Here is a 17,550-nt window from a genome sequence, read left to right on the forward strand (position 1 = left end):
AATGTAGATATAATACTTTTAAGATTATTTAGATCAAAATACTTTGCAGAAAGTTTTTATTACTTGCTTGCTTCCTAAAAACATGCTTTACAGAAAGCAATGAAAATATTCTGACAAAAAAAATTAAATTTTCTGTTCAACTATATTTTATATGAATCTATTTAACATGATATTTTTTTGGCATGATCATGTTTGTGTTTGGTCCAAATCTTGCTGAGTCACTAGAATGCCCTTGAACTCATTTTCTTGCAAAGGGGGTTCGGACTTTGAGTCTTACCAAGTCTGCCAATAAAGATGTTCATCTTGAGGGACAATTAATCCTTCTATTGAATTATTTCTAGGCATTATTTACATAAATCACTTGCAAGAAGTTATGATAGCTAAGTTAGAAGACAGATGAAGTCTTGACACGGCTTAGGAGTAAGATATAAAAAGTACAAACATAACAATATAATACAGTATTGCCATGGTGGAATATTTATAGTATTCTGCAGTATATCAACCGAGTCTACTCTTGAAATCTGCATATTGTTTACCCGCCATTCTCTTGACCAATGGAGGAGACGAAAGGTGTGGAAGATATTTGCAAGCTCTCCAGGTTTCCCATCAGCATCTGAACCACTCTTGTAATGGAGGGCCGATCCATTGGGTTCCACTGTATACACCACAATGCTACTATTGCAAGCTTTTTGGCAATATCTTCTTCAACTCCATTCCTCTCCATCACCAATCTTAGATCATGTCCATGAAATATCCGGCCATATACCCACTCTGGAAAATATATCTCACTCGTTTTCTCAATTTTAGGACCAACATTCTTCCTGCCACCCACCATTTCCAGCACCAACATTCCAAAACTATAGACATCTGATTTATAAGACACTGTTTCAAAATTTCTACAATAAATCTTGGGTGCAGTGTAGCCCATTGTTCCCCTCGTAGCGGTTATCGTGGTAATACTCTGGTCTCTCGAGCATAACTTTGCAAGACCAAAATCTGCAATTTTTGGATTGAAGTCATGGTCCAACAAAATGTTGTGAGGTTTGATGTCAAAATGGAAGATGCGTTGATTGCATCCCTGATGCAAATACTCGATACCCTGAGCAATCCCAATAGCAATCTCTTGCATCTTTTTTATATCCAATTTGGTTGATGACTTGTTTTATTTCTTTTATTGAAAATGTACTTCTCCAGTGACTCATTTGGCATAAATTCATAAATAAGTGCACGCCATGTTCCTTCCGAACAAAAACCCAAGAGACGAACCACATTGGAATGGCGGATTCTTCCAACTATGGCTACTTCATTGATGAAGTCTTCTCCCTCCCCTTTAGATTTCATCAGCATCTTAACTGCCACTGGAATTCCATTTGGTAGCTCCCCTTTATATGCGGTTCCAAATCCACCTTGGCCTAATTTATGCTTAAAATGCCTTGTCATCTTTTTAACATGAGCAAAAGAGTATCGCGTGGGTTTTGTGGCCTTGTAGGTCGCAAGAAACTTTTCTACCTTTAAACGTACTTTTTTTTCCTTGCCATAATTTCTATAGATGTAGACTAGAATGAACGCCACTGATACCAGTATGACCAATGGACCAAGAGATGTGCCTGAAGAAAAACAGGGAAGAAGTACTAGTTAGCACAATTTGCCCTGCCACACTCAGTTGTGAGAGGAAATTAAAAATGGTGAAATAATAATTATATGCCATGGAGAAGGCCTTTCATCTTCATATACCATATATAGACCGAGTCCAGCGGTAGTTTTGACCATGCCAGTTTCTCTTAATGGTCACTACAGCTAGAATAATAAAAAAACTCATGAAAATTTTACAGACGAGGTCTAATGAAAAAGTTGTCCATACCATGCTCTTCTTTTTACAAGTTTTCTTGTATCTTTCTCTCTTTTGTTTTTTTTTGATAAAAAGGGAGGGAATTATCCCACTCGCCCCCATTTTTATTATCCAACAAATATATGATGCAGGAAAGAAGAGAAGAGGAGGTAGGAACGATGAAAGAGAGACACAAATCAGATCGGAGGTGCAAGAGAGAATGCTCTACCAAGAATTTCATGAGCAAGCCAAATCCTTGATTGTGTTTCATTGGTTATCTATCATTAAATGTTATCTTAGATGATTGGTTTAGTGAGGTGAAAGAATAGTGTCCTACAAGCCAATCGCATGAGATGCGATGGGATATTTCTTCATTATCTTCCTGCTCATTTGCATAACATTAATTATTTTATTTATATGAGATATTATGATTTATCATTTGGTGTATTATTTTTTTTATATGATTATGATAAACCCCATATATTAGGGTAATGATTTTAGGGCTATGATGAGATCATGCCAGTGAGACCTAAAATCTTGATAGCCCCAATCTAAAATATTTCCAATCATTGGATATCACCGAGTCGGAGATCAATGACTTCGATAAGATTGGTACATCCTATGTATGCTCGATGGAAAGAAAGGTTGATCTCACAACTACTTGTGTGGTGACACTAATACAAGGATGTAAATGCTCATTAGAGAATGAGTTCACTGAACAGACCCACAAAAGAACATCTGATGGAGTCTTACAGCATGTCAGCAGATGGTTCTTCAGTGGGAGTGGTGCATGTGATCCTTTGACCTGAGATCACCATAGTACCTTGTGTGCATGGATCCTTACTTTGGTTTATTTCCTAGCACATCATTTTGAGATGTGTGTGGGATATTCTAGGTATGAAAAAGTGTGCATGGAGGTTGTGAGTGGTCAACAAGGAATTGGTCACTCCTTATAGGAGAAAGAACATCCTATGTGATCCATAGGATGGTGACTCTGAGAGTCTCTGATCAGAGCAGGGATGAACAGTAGAAATGTTTCTACTGATTCATCAATCGAGTCATCATCATCAGATCGAGATACATATGGTTAGATATTTGAGTTTGATATATTTTCATACCTATAGCCGTTTCAGGATATTGTGTGATCGAAAGATTGAATTGCACGATAACTCACCATGGAAGGATAATTTTGATATTTTTATCAAATTTTAAATCTTTCGAGTAGTCATGACATGTTGCTAGATGTCAATCTTGACTTGTGGACTCGACAGAATTAAAAGAGTTTAATTCTAGAATCTATTAGGAAGAGTCCTAGTTGATTGAGACTCTCGAGCTGACCTAATCCAATCGGCTTAAGGTTTCATCGAGAGTTTGGGTTCACTACTGGCTAGATTTAAAACCCAATAGATCACACACAATAGAAATTTGGTCTTGATCCAATCAATTTGAATTTATTATAAATTCAATGATTTAATTAAATTGCTAGTACATGTATTAACCCAAGTTTTCAATTGGGTTCAGTGCAAATGTGTTTGTGCTAACCTTTTGCTTATTGCCTTGACCTAATATGATTGGGTTTGAACCTATTTTTAAATAGGTGGCTTATGTGATTTTTAATGGAAGAGTTCTATTTAAATCCGTCTTCTCCATGTCAAAACCACACGAAAATTTAAAGGTGGCATCACATTTATTTTGGTTTAAAAAGAGGAGTCCTTCTCTTCCACTCCTCTTAATTTTCTTACATCTTCCATGCATCCCTTTATTTTTGTGTGCCATCAGATGATGCCTTGGGATGTGGGACATGGAAGAGAGAGTGGAGTCCTTCTCTTGGAAGGAACTCCATGCCAAAATTAATGTGGGACACCCCATTTTTTTGGTGTTGAAATTGGAAGAGTCCATTTCAACGTGGACTCTTAATTCCTTTCATATTCTTCATGCACTTATTAATTCCTCGTGACATCAAATGTTTCTTGGGATTATGGATGCAGAAGAGGAAGGAGAGTCCTTCTTTTGGAAGGAGTTTGGATGCCAGATAATAATGGGACACCATATATTTGCATTGGATAAGATAGAGTCTTAAGTATTAAGGACTCTTAATTATTTCACGCGTTCTCCCTTTCCACATGCCATATTACGGTGTTCAAATTTTTTCTAATAGAGGAAGTGTCCTTCTGCTTGTAAAACACTTCATTTTATATGCCATATTCATTGGAACTACACATAAAAAATTTATATATGCGTGTACGGAAGATGAGACACCAAGAGTTGGCACCCTTAGTGTCTTGTGTGGCGCCCCTTCATCCCTTATATAAGGGGTGTCTCATATGGCATAAAAATTATCCAAAATTTGTTTTGGACATGGGATTTGATGAGAAAGTGATAGAAAAAATCTGAAGTGAAAATAGAAAGGGAAAGGGAAGGAAAAATAGAAAGGAAGAGAGGAAAAGGAAAGTATGAGATACTTATCCTAAAATTAGATTGTTCATATGTTGAATATAAAATCTGATTAGAGTGTGGTTTGATACCTTGGGAAAGGGTTCCTACAGTGGTCCTAGTGGAGGTCATGAAGGCGTACAAGCAATGGTGTATCAAGTTCTTGCGAAGAACTATCGATAGTGCACTTAAGAAGAAGGTTGTAGCACCATGATGAGTTAGGAAGGGCCCTAATCAATCCTATGTGGATCACCATTGGAGAGCTTCTGCTTTGGAGTCTTGTGGAGATCTCAAAATCATTAGTTCATGATCTTCATGGTGGTATATAACTTTTGGTCTTCTCCTCATATGCATGTTTTTGTTATTTGATTGTAATCGTCAAGAGGTTCCTAGGATTTTTGAGTTTAGGTGGATGAGTTTAATTGTTAAACTTAGTTTTCATTATTGTATGCATGTTAAAAATTTTTGAAATCTATATTCCGCTACATCACCGAAACCCAATAGTGGTATCAGAGTCATCCTTGATAGATTCAGTCAAATTTCATGTTATTTTTGTGATATGGATTAGATCCAGTTCGAACTTTGTCAAAATCAATTTTTCTGATTGATGTTTCATTGATGATTTTGATACATTTTTATTTTTGATAAAGTGTAATCGATTCATGATCAAATCTTGGATATGAAATTTCATGATTTATAGACTTGTATGACAAGTTTAATTTAGATCCTATAATTTATTTTTCGATGGAATTGAAATTCAGTGCATGTGATGCACGGGGGCCTTGGAATGCTGCATATGGATGTACATTGCCAAAGATTAAGGTTTTTGCATTTGATGTATTTACTTAAGATCTAAGGGCCGACCACCATATTATCGAAGACTCACCATTGTGGGTCGACCATCTTGATTGTTGCCCGAGGCATGCATAGGGTCAAAAAAATTTGATCATGAAAATGATGCATCAGATATCAATTAGGATTTTTATCGATGAATTGATTTAACTATAATTCATTATTCTAATATGATTAGAGTTTAATGATTATAGATTAAATCAAAATCATTGTTCTAATTTGATTAGAAGCTAAGTTTAATTTTGGTTAATCAAATTTGTCATTTACCTAATATGATTAGGGTTTGAGTTATGGGTGACCGAATCTGAGTTAACTTAATTGAATTAGGTTTAACCTAAGAATTGGTCAACTCAATTTAAATAAATGACAAATGGTTAACTTAAAAGTTGAAATTGGGTCAAATGTTGAATCTGAATCGAAAACCCTAGATGGGTTCTATGCCCATATAATTTGAACATCATAATTGACATGTGTTTGAATGATATCGCAATTGAGATAACATGAGTTGTTTGTTATAATATTTTATAATTATTATAAAATATTATGTTGTTTTGCTATGGACTATGGAATATCCATGTGATGGATATATGCATGAATGCTTACCTGTTCATTGATTATATAATACATTTGCAAGAGTTGCAATAGGGGCTGGGTGTCCTTGATGCATTATATTTTCAGTCGTATCTTTCTTTTCTATTTTTTCAATAGTTGATTGAGATTTTTACATAATGATGTAAAATTATAGAAAAAAAATTATTTGAAAATAGATTGAAATTATTTTATTCTATTTTTAAATAAAAGATCAAGCATTCATGGTTGTCTTCATGATGATGAAGACTGTACTACCAGATTTTTGGAGAGCTGAGGTGCATTAAGATTGACCATGAGATGGTTCAATCTATGATGCACCTAAGGTTAGACCCAAAGTTCATCCTGTGGCTCGGATGACTTTTTCAAAGTCCATAACTATTTGTTTTCCTTGATATGCTCAAATATGTTGGTAGTTAGTATTTGAATTAACATTGCATATGATGCATGATTAAATATTTAGGATGTGCATGAGACTTAAATCCCTCAGTTAAATTATATTAAGTCTTAATGGTGAAGTGTTGAGAATACTCCCATGCCTTCTTTTATGCTAAGTCACTATTATGTCAAGATCCATAGTAGGCTTGTTGTGCTATCCATAAGGCTTGCTGTGGGGACTGATTTAATACTGTCTTGATGCATAATAAAGCTAATTGTACTTAGCTCATACTAAGTCAATAGAGTATATTAAGAACTGTAGTGAGTTTGTTGTGCTATCCACAAGGCTTGCTCTAGTAATTGGTATGATGTTAACCTAGTGATGCTTATGGTATATTCTGATAGTGCTGTCTTGTTGTACTATTCACAAGAATAGTATTATTCAGATATGACCATATAGGATTGAAGGGTATGATTTAACTAAAATGCTATAGTTTGTTGTGCTATCATAAGGCTATAAGTATTTTAGAGGCAAAAATTATGTTGAGAGTTGCATGAGATGCAATTAATAAAGAGTTACTTACCTTTGAACTCATAGGAACTTGTTGTGCTATCCACAAAACTTTTTATGAGGAATTGGGATCTCAACCCCACTAAGAAACTTCATGATAAGATTCTTTGATTTCATACTTGAGGGCTATGAAATTAGTTAAAATAGTGGGAGACACAATTAGATAAAAATCCTCGTTTAACTTGTGCATGTCATCATGAATAGTCCTGTTTATATTCTTATATATATATTTGCATCTTTACATTCACTATTTAGGATATTTTTTAATTGACCGAATGCCATGGAATGATTGAGGAATAGAAGGTGAAGAATGCCTTCACTTTAGGTATCTAATATCATTACAGCAATGATAAGATAAATTGTAAGAATTATCTTGCAAGCATGAAGCAATAGCAAGATACAAAAGTTACATCTGCTAATAATTTGTATGTGATACCAATTAATTATCATTGAGCATTTTAGCTTTAAAAATTTTTAGGTATGTGATACCTAATATAGGTTCCTCTTATGCAAAGTGTTTGTTGGATCTATAAAGCTGAGGTGAGGTAACTACTTATCTTTTGACACTGATGGATAGTCCATTCATATTAAGACTATAGGAATCTATTTATTTAGAAATTAGTAGATCATTGTTTATCAAAAATATTATTTCAATCCCTATGTTATTATAACATAGATTTGAAATTAATGTTAAGAGTAAAAGTTACTCTCCTGATAAATTTTATAGTTATGGTCTTATATTTTTGTCACTCAATGATGTTCTTCATGTTGATGAGGATAAGAAATAAGTATGTGATGGTCACATATCTTAGGGCAAGCAAAGTATTAGGTCTTGAACATATAGATGTTCGAAGACTAATAATATCTCGATCCAGAGATTACGCTTCATATGTGATATGATGTGTTTTTTAAAATGTTTCACAAATATTATTGTCTCTTTCTGGAAAATATCTTAGAAATTGCTGTATGAATTAGACACTATAAAAATATGTTACAAGCACTCCATATGAGATATGAAAAAGGCAAAAGATAGGTTGCCCAACTTATGAGAAAAAAGTTGATGTACATAAGTTTGTGTTAGAATAGTTTTTTATTACTTTATAGGTTATCCTAAAAGGATAGTATATGATACTATTTCTACCGTCCTACTTTACAAAAGGTATTTTGTCAGTAGGTATGCCATCTTTTAGAAAAAATTTTTTTTTCTAAAAAGACAGTAGGAGGATCATTGAACTTGAGAAGTTCAAGACCTATAAACTATCCTATCTTAACCTGTAGAGTGTCCACAAGTTAATCCTCGACCTGATGTGCCCAGTGATGAGGCACGACCATGATACACACCTCCTCACCGAAAGATCATTTTGAGTGTGTAATGTACCACTCAAAATATGGGTTTGTCATTATGAATGACAGTACACCATATATCATTGTGAATGATATTTTATTTGACCTATTCGGAGATTGTTATGAGTAGCGACTCTGACAGTTGGCCTGAAATCTTGACATTCGAAATTGACTCCCTGTACATCAACCAAGTGTAGACTATGGTTGAAGCACCTATGGGTATGACCCAATAGGTTGCTATCAGGGATGCCTATTCAAATTTTTACTATTGCCATACACTATCTAAAGAAGTTATCTCTAGTGGAAGGGCAAATGCTTTTATGAATTCAGGCAGTTTATGAGAAGTGGGTACTTTTATTTTGATGGGACAGTCAAAATGTTTGACTTTATCAGATATAGATGAACCATGTGTGTATACAAGAAGATAAGTGGGAGTTCCACTAACTTCTTGGTTATGTATGTGGAGGACATACAGCATATTGAAAAGGTAGTCCTGATATTACACTCGGTCAATAACTTGCTTATCACGGAAGTTTTTATGGAAAAAGAACTTGGGTTAAGTATCCAATATATTTGATATCATAGGGATGATGTAAGTGGATGCAGGGTTTGTCCCAGTCTAGGTACATAGAATTTAATGTTGAAATGGTTCAACATGAATGGGTGTAAAGGTATTTACTTATCCATACATTCAATGTACTAAGCCTGATGTGAATTATGCTTTGTGTATTGATAGCCTATTTCGCAAGTGCACGAAATCGCTCAAGTAATATAATGATAAATAAGAGATCGTTCCCACGAGGACTGAGTTTAATTACCAAAAATGAACGCTAATTTTACTAATATCTAAACGATCGAAACTGAATGATAATGGAAAATAAAATTAACTCTAAAGAACTCAATGAAAGCTGAATCAAAATTCGATTGATAAAGCACTAGGGTATATCTGATTTCACTTGGACCAATTATCAATTCCAGCTATTTCGATTAATAATCTAAATTTAATTATTAATGCAAGGATAAATAATCCTAAATTATTTAATAATCTCTCCCGAGTCTTATTAAATATACTAATTAAAACCTATAATCTATCTTCCAATAGTAAAATAGATTTCAATTAGTTCAACAAGCACAGTGATTATTTTCAAGATCCCACAGGTCAAATCTTCTGCTCCCGCTCCAATTATTATTCCTATGATGTTTGTTATTAACTCCAATTTATAATCTTCCTTCCCAGTACCAATTATAAATCGAAATCAATCAAGTACCAAAGATAATAATACTTAAAAGCATTAAGCACAAATAACAAACAATTGCATTAACAAAGAAAATTAATACAAGATTCTGGAATTGAAATTTAATTCAAGCTACATCAGGTACCCTAGCTAGAAATTTAGCTTTTCATCATAACAAAATCAAACTCAAGTTTACTTGAATAAAACTCCAAAATCATCCTAACAATGAGTTCTAAAAAATAAATTCAAAGTAAACAAGAGAAAGAAAAAACTCTGAAGGAATTGCAGAGCCGAATGAATCTTCTCTTCAAATCTTTCAGATACTCCAAACTCTCCTTGCTTGATTTCTAGCTTTCAAAGATGATTCTCCTCCTTCCTGCTGGTGTTTTAGGATCCTTAAATAGGGCTAGGGCTAGGGTTAAGGTGGTATTTTTCTCATATTTTATTCTATATATCATTCTTTTTATTTAGTATAGAATCTCTCCTCCTTTGGATAGGCTTTAAGCAACCACCAGCCATCTACTCCTTATGCTGCCCAAATTTTCTGATTTTATTATGATTTCCATAGTAAAAGAAGGAAAAGAGGCATGGTTAATTAGAGGAGAAGAATTTCTTCCTTTCTGGGTCCACAAAATCTGCAAAACAAGGTAAGGTTTCGGCTGCCCAAATCAAGTTTTTCAAGAATTAGTTTCAATTCTTTCTCAGTTTGCTCCTCATGCAGAATTAGTTTGGACTCTGATTTTCTTCCATTTAATTCTTTCCAAGATAGCTCTTTGCCACCCAAAATTAGTTGCCATATCAGATCTTTGTGCCAAGAAACACTAAGAAGAATCTGGGTGTATCGGGTGTTTCTTGTTGTGTCCAACATTGTTACCAACTTCAACCTAATGTAGCCACCTCATCTGAAATCCAAATTTAATTTTGTAAATTATGTTCCTTTCTTGCTTCTCTCAAAATTCTGTAGGATCTAATCTTACTCAATTTGGGGTCCTGTAGCTTGCCTTTTAGGGGTCCTCACACCAAAATATCTAGAATTTAGATTGGTTGACTAGATGGGAGAGATTAACTGCTTGATTTATTTTCTGCATCTCTAGTTTCTTTTCTGGCTGATGATGCCAAAAATGATAAGGTGTGGGGTCCATTGATATCTTGATTTGGTTATTCTGCTTTGAGGTGGACTCTGATTTTGATGCAAGACCTGATAACTCTGGATGACAAACCCTGCTGAATCGGACTCAACCAATTTCACTTAATTTGACCTTTAAAATATGGTTAAGCCCAATTAGATGTGACCTGGCTCAATTACCTGCAATTGACATAAAACATATCAGGTTCTTACATTTATTTAGTTAATTATTATATCAATTTCATCAAAATCATTAAAACTAATAATAATAATTACTATAAAAATGCAATACATCAAATACCCCCAAACCTAAGTTTTTGGTTGTCCCCAAGCAAAAGAAAAGTCCAAATCAAAAATGGAGAATCTCAAAAAAAAATTAATGCTAAAAACTTTATTTAACATTAATATACTCAAAATCCATCTAGACACAAAGGAGTAATACCCAAATGCCATGGCTTAACCACCCCAACTCAAAATCGAAAAGCAAACCCACAAGCTAACTATTCCAAACTCATTCATACTCAAACAAAATTACGCACAATCAATAGCTACCCTGCTTCCTTTAGGTTTTAATAAAATAATTCGGTTCAAACATCCAATCCTGAATGCAAAATCCTATCAGCCCATCTCCACTAGTGCAAACAACGTACTCAAGAGATCAATAGGACTTTTTTGGATAAAAAAAAATGGAAAGCAAGCAACAAGAATGATGGTTATGGTCACATAAGTGAAAATAAATTAACCACAATAAATCAGAGCATACTCAATTACTTATGCTTTACATCCCTTCCTTTATTTGTTTTATTTTATACTTTTAGAACAGCCTATACACTTTGGCACTCTTCCTTAAGTCATCATTTGCCTTTTTATGCGAATACCGACATTGGTGATGAAGGCACCCGGTTACTCAGCAAGCCATATACTCAAAGTGCTTTGCATACTCATAATTCAAGTCACTGTTTGACGTAAAAGCAAACATGGGGCTCATGAATGCTCCTAGTTACTAGGCAACTTGAAACAGCGGAGTAGATTGTGCTTTTTTTTTTTTCTTCTTCTTTTTTTTTTTTTTTTTTTTTTTTAAAGGGAAGGAAAACTAAAAATTTAGTATGCTCTAACCATTATAATCAATTTATTCTCAAAAAATATGAATAGTAGATATGAGATAGGATGAAAAGAAAATACAAGGGGTCAAAAAGGATATGCCAAAGGAATGCCTATATCATTTCTCCCAAGTAAATTGTCTACATTTTATTGCAACAAAGCTCACAAATAGGATTGGTGAAGCAAAGTAACTATCTCCTATACGAAATTTTATTTAAGTATTTACAAGTTTAAAACAGTCAATCCCTGAATTTGACTTCCAAATTTAAAGCTAAGATAGCCAAACAATAACACAAAAGTAAAATTGTCCCCCTCTATATCCTTACAAGTGATCAATGAATCAACATTCCAAATTTTTTTTTTTTTTTAAATTTTATTAAAAAATAAAGATAAAGATGCAAACATAATGGCAATCCTATATTATTAACATGAAATGCTCATGCAAATGCACCCCCAAATCTGAATTGGACATTGTGCTCAATGACAAGATCATCATCACAATACATATTATAGTAAGGCATTCTTAAAGGTTAGGGGTACTCCCCTTTGTAGCGTGCCTATGCACTTGTGTGAGTTTGCAACTCGTCCTCAGTCATTTCATCTCTCTTATCTTCTTCAATGTGCCTACAAAAAGTGAACAACGTCCATTCAAACCTTGAAAATATAGTGAGGATTAAAATTGACTAAAAAAAAAAATTTTGCTTGGGTTGCCTCCCAAGAAGCGCTAGTTTATAGTCGTTAGCTTGACTATCCCAATGCATTATGTCAGTGCTATAGAGGTTTTTGGTTGCTCAAATCCTCCATCTATGTATTCCTTCAACCTTTGCCCATTGACTTTGAAGGTCCTATCACCACTCTTCAGCTCAACAGCTCCATGTGGAAAAACTTGTATAATCTCAAATGGACCTGACCACCTAGACCGGAGCTTGCCTGGAAATAGCTTTAGGCGAGAGTTATACAGCAACACCTTTTGTCCTGGTTGGAATTCACGCCTCACAATATGTTTGTCATGCCATCTTTTCGTTCTCTCCTTATAAATTCTTGCATTTTCATATGCATGGAGGCGGAACTCATCAAGTTCATTAAGCTGCAATAACCTTTTCTCCCCAGCAGCTTCCATATTGAAATTTAGCAACCTAGTTGCCCAGTAAGCTCGATGCTCTAGCTCCACAGGTAAATGGCATGCTTTTCCATAAACTAGACGATACGGGGACATCCCAATTGGCATTTTGAATGCTGTTCTATATGCCCATAATGCATCATCTAATTTTAGGGACCAGTCCTTTCTTGATGAGTTGACAGTAGTCTCCAATATTCTTTTAATTTCATGGTTGGAGATCTCTACTTGTCCACTTGTTTGAGGATGATATGGTGTTCCTACACGATGAGTAACACCGTATTTTATCAATAGAGAATCCAAATAACGATTACAAAAATGCTTACCTCCATCCGTGATGATAGCTCTTGGAATACCAAAGTGTGTGAATATGTATTTCTTTAAGAACTTGAGCACACTCTTGGCATCATTAGAGGGAAGTGCTACTGCCTCAATCCATTTGGATACATAATCCACCGCCACCAGGATGTATTGATTTGAATGAGAAGGTGGAAAAGGCCCCATAAAATCTAATCCCCACACATCGAACAGTTCTACTTCAAGGATATTGGTTAGTGGCATTTCCTGTCTAAAAGAAATATTTCCAGTTCTTTGACATCGGTCACAAGAAGAAACAAAAGTAATAGCATCTTTAAACAGGTTAGGCCAATAAAAACCACACTGTAATACTTTAGCAGCTGTTTTGTTGGGTCCAAAATGACCTCCACACTCTAATGAATGGCAGTGTTTTAAAATATTTTTCATTTCATCATCAGGCACACATTTCCTAATAAGCTGATCTGGACAATACTTATATAAATATGGATCCTCCCAAAAATAATATTTTGCATCATGTAAAAATTTTTTTTTTGCTGGTAATTAAATTTCGGAGGAATAATATCACATGCCTTAAAATTAACAATATCAGCATACCAGGGTGTACTAGATGTGAGTAATGCAAATAATTGCTCATCAGGGAATGACTCATTAATGGGTACCTCAGTGTTCTCAATTTCTTTACTTAACTCTAACCGAGACAAGTGATCTGCTACAAGATTTTCTGCTCCTTTCTTATCCCTAATCTCCAAGTCAAATTCCTGCAATAAGAGCACCCAACGAATTAGTCTCGTTTCGCATCCTTCTTTTCAAGTAAATATTTAATTGCTGAGTGATCAGTATAAACTATTGTTTTTGCTCCTATAAGATATGGCCTAAATTTATCAAAAGCAAAAACAATGGCGAGCAACTCTTTTTCTGTGGTGGCATAGTTCAACTGTGCATTATTCAGTGTTCGACTCGCATAGTACACCACATGAAGTCTATTCTCCTTTCTTTGTCCCAAGACTGCTCCTATAGCATAGTCGCTTGCATCACACATGAGTTCAAATGGTAGATTCCAGTCAGGTGCAGTGATGATAGGAGCTGAGATTAATTCTCTCTTTAATCTGTTAAAAGCAACCAAACACTCATCAGTAATTTTAAAAGGCGCATCCTTGATCAATAAATTACAAAGAGTTTGGTAATTTTAGAGAAGTCTTTTATAAATCTTCTATAGAAGCCAGCATGCCCTAAGAAACTCCTCACTCCTTTAACAGATGTTGGTGGTGGTAATTTTCAATGACCTCCACCTTTGCTTTGTCTACTTCTATCCCTCTAGATGAAATCTTATGGCCTAAAACTACTCCTTCCTGCACCATAAAATGACATTTCTCCCAGTTCAACACAAGATTAGTTTCTTCACAACGCTGTAGAACTTGGGAGAGGTTAGTCAAACACATATCAAAAGAAGGACCAAAAACTGAAAAATCATCCATAAAGATTTCAATGAATTTTTCAACCATATCAGAGAATATAGACATCATACATCTTTGAAAAGTTGCAGGTGCATTACATAACCCAAATGGCATTCTCCTATATGCAAATGTTCCATATGGACAAGTAAATGTAGTTTTTTCTTGATCCTCAGGTACAATAGGAATTTGAAAATATCCTGAATAACCATCTAAAAAATAGTAGAAGGGATATCCGGACAATCTCTCAAGCATCTGGTCAATAAAAGGCAAAGGAAAATGGTCCTTTCGTGTGGCTTTGTTTAACTTCCTATAATCAATACACACACGCCAACCAGTGACTGTTCTAGTGGGTATCAGCTCATTTTTATTATTTGTAATAACAGTCATCCCCCCTTTCTTAGGAACTACTTGAACAGGACTCACCCAACTACTATCAGAAATAGGGTAGATAATTCCTGCATCAAGTAACTTCATTACTTCAGCTCTAACTACTTCCTTCATATTAGGATTTAACCTACGTTGATGCTCAATTGAAGGTTTGTAGTTTTCTTCCATTAAAATTTTATGCATGCATATACTGGGACTAATTCCCTTAATATCATCAATAGACCAGCCTAATGCTCTCTTATGCTTTTTCAACACATGCAACAATTTTTTTCTTGTTCAGTAGACAAATGAGCAGATATAATGACAGGAAAAATAGATGAGTCTCCCAAGAATGCATATCTTAAGTGAGAAGGGAGCTGCTTAAGCTCAAGCTTGGGGTTTGGCTTAGCCTCTACTGAATCTTGTATTTTCTCAACATCATTTAATACATCAACATGCTGTTTATTTTTAACACCATCAATCAAGTCATATTCAGAATTGTCAATTATTTCACTAACAAATTTATTAATCACATCTAATCTAAAACATTCATCATTCTCAAGAGGATATTTAGAAGAATTAAGCACGTTAAAAATTACCTCTTCTTGTCCCACTCTTAAAGTAAGCTTACCCTCATGGACATCTATAAGTGCCTTGCCAGTTGCAAGGAATGGACGCCCCAATATCAAAGGAACCTCTCTATCTTCCTCCATATCCAAGACAATGAAATCCACTGGGAAGATAAATTTGTCCACTTTGACTAATACATCCTCCACTATGCCTTTAGGATATGTCACCGATCGATCAGCTAGTTGTAATGAGACACTGGTCGGTTTCACATCCCCTAGTCCAAGCTTCCTGAAAACAGATAAAGGCATTAAGTTAATGCTAGCACCTAAATCGCACAATGCTTTAGTGAATTCGATATTGCCAATATTGCATAGAATTGTAAAACTCCCTGGATCCTTTAATTTTGATGGCAACTTGTTCTGAATGATTGCACTGCACTCTTCGGTGAGCATGACTGTCTCATGGTCCTCTAGCCTTCTCTTTTTGGAAAGGATGTCCTTCAAGAATTTGGCATAGCTAGGCATCTGAGCTAATGCCTCTGCAAATGGAATATTTATGTGTAGTTTCTTGAAGACCTCCAAAAACTTCAGAAAGTTCTTGTCATCCTTACTTTGCTTGAGCCTTTGAGGAAAAGGAACTGGTGGATTGTAGGGCTTTACTGGCTCTTCCTTTTTCTCTTTTAGCTTCTCTTTGACCATAGTCTCTTCTTGAGTTTGTTCCTTTACTTGTTCTTTAACAGGCTCTTTCCCTTGTTGTTCCCTAGTTGTTTTCCACTCCTCAAGGTAATTGTCTTCACATGCTCCTTCGGGTTCGTTTCAGTATTGCTAGGCAATGACCCTTGAGTTCTGTTAGCTACCATGTTGGCCAACTGTCCCATTTGTATTTCCAAGTTTTTAATGGCAGCTTGCTGGTTTTGAAAGTTTGCCTTAGTCTCACCCATGAAATCAGTAGTGGCCTTAGTGAGAGTTGCAACCAATTCTTCCAGATTAGACTTCTTTTCTTGCTGTGGAAAATCAGGTGGTCCTCTATTCTGAAAATTTTGTTGTTGCTGTTGATTTTCCCAGGAAAAATTTGGATGGTTCTTCCAGGCAGGCGTGTAGGTGTTTGAGTATGGATTGTTCTGTTGCCTTCCTTGGTTTGCCACATATTGCACTTGTTCTTGTACTGGAGGCATGAATGAGCTGTCAATCGGGCAATCTCGAGTAGCATGTTGCCCAGTACACATCTCACAGGTCTGCACACAAGTATTGACAGCATTAATAGACAAATGATCTAATTTTTTGAAAAGAGTGTCTACTTTTGCATTGAGTGCAGTAATAGCGTCTATCTCATGAACCCTAGCAGGTCTCCTCGCCATGTTTCTCTCATTGGGCCATTGATAATTGTTGTTGGCCATTTCCTCCAAAAGATCATAGGCCTCATCAAGTGACTTCCCCATCAATGAACCTCCAGCAGCAGCATCAATATTAATTCTGGTATGGTTGTTCAGCCCATTGTAGAAGGTTTGCACAACCAACCATTTAGGCAGCCCGTGGTGTGGACACCTCCTAAGCAGATCCTTGAACCTTTCCCAGGCTTCATATAAGGTCTCCATGTCAAATTGCACGAAGGTTTGGATATCAGTCCTCAACTTGGCAGTCTTAGCAGGTGGAAAAAATTTTGCCAAAAATTTTTGTGCTAAGTCATTCCAAGTGGTGATCGAGCCAGCAGGAAGAGACTGTAACCATGCTTTAGCTTTGTCTCTAAGTGAAAACGGGAACAATCTTAGCCGAATTGCATCATCTGACACTCCATTATGCTTAAGGGTATCACATATCTCCAAGAAGTTTGCAATGTGCGCATTAGGGTCATCATTGGGCAATCCTCCAAACTGAACTGTTGTCTGGATCATTTGGATCAAAGCAGGCTTGATCTCAAAGTTGTTTGCTTGCACAGGTGGTCTTGTGATGCTAGATGAAGCTCCATTCACGGTAGGCATGGCATAATCCCGCAGTGCCCTGGGGTTTGCCTCTCTAGCAACCTCATTATTTCCTACTAGGATTACTTCTCTCCTTGGATCTTCAGCCATTTCTGGATCTACTTTTGCCTCAGATTTCTTCCCTTCTCTGACTGCTTTAATATTTTGTTTACAAGTGCGTTCAATTTTTTGACTTGAAATGGGGTTTGATTCAATTCTCACAAGTCGACCCGATTCTCTTTTCCAAGTTGTAATTTTGAAAAATTATTATCTTTTTTTTTTTTTAAGAAGAGAGAAGAGGAAAGAGAGAGA

General features: G+C 35.5%; 1 pseudogene; it reads right to left on the reverse strand.

The window, feature by feature from the left end:
* Positions 1-532: 532 nt before the first annotated feature.
* The window catches only part of LOC105056416 (rust resistance kinase Lr10-like), a 35,717-nt pseudogene continuing 18,699 nt past the window's right edge, over positions 533-17,550 (reverse strand).

The sequence above is a fragment of the Elaeis guineensis genome, chromosome 13 (assembly GCF_000442705.2).
Source record: "Elaeis guineensis isolate ETL-2024a chromosome 13, EG11, whole genome shotgun sequence".
In the NCBI taxonomy this organism is placed as follows: Eukaryota; Viridiplantae; Streptophyta; class Magnoliopsida; order Arecales; family Arecaceae; genus Elaeis; species Elaeis guineensis.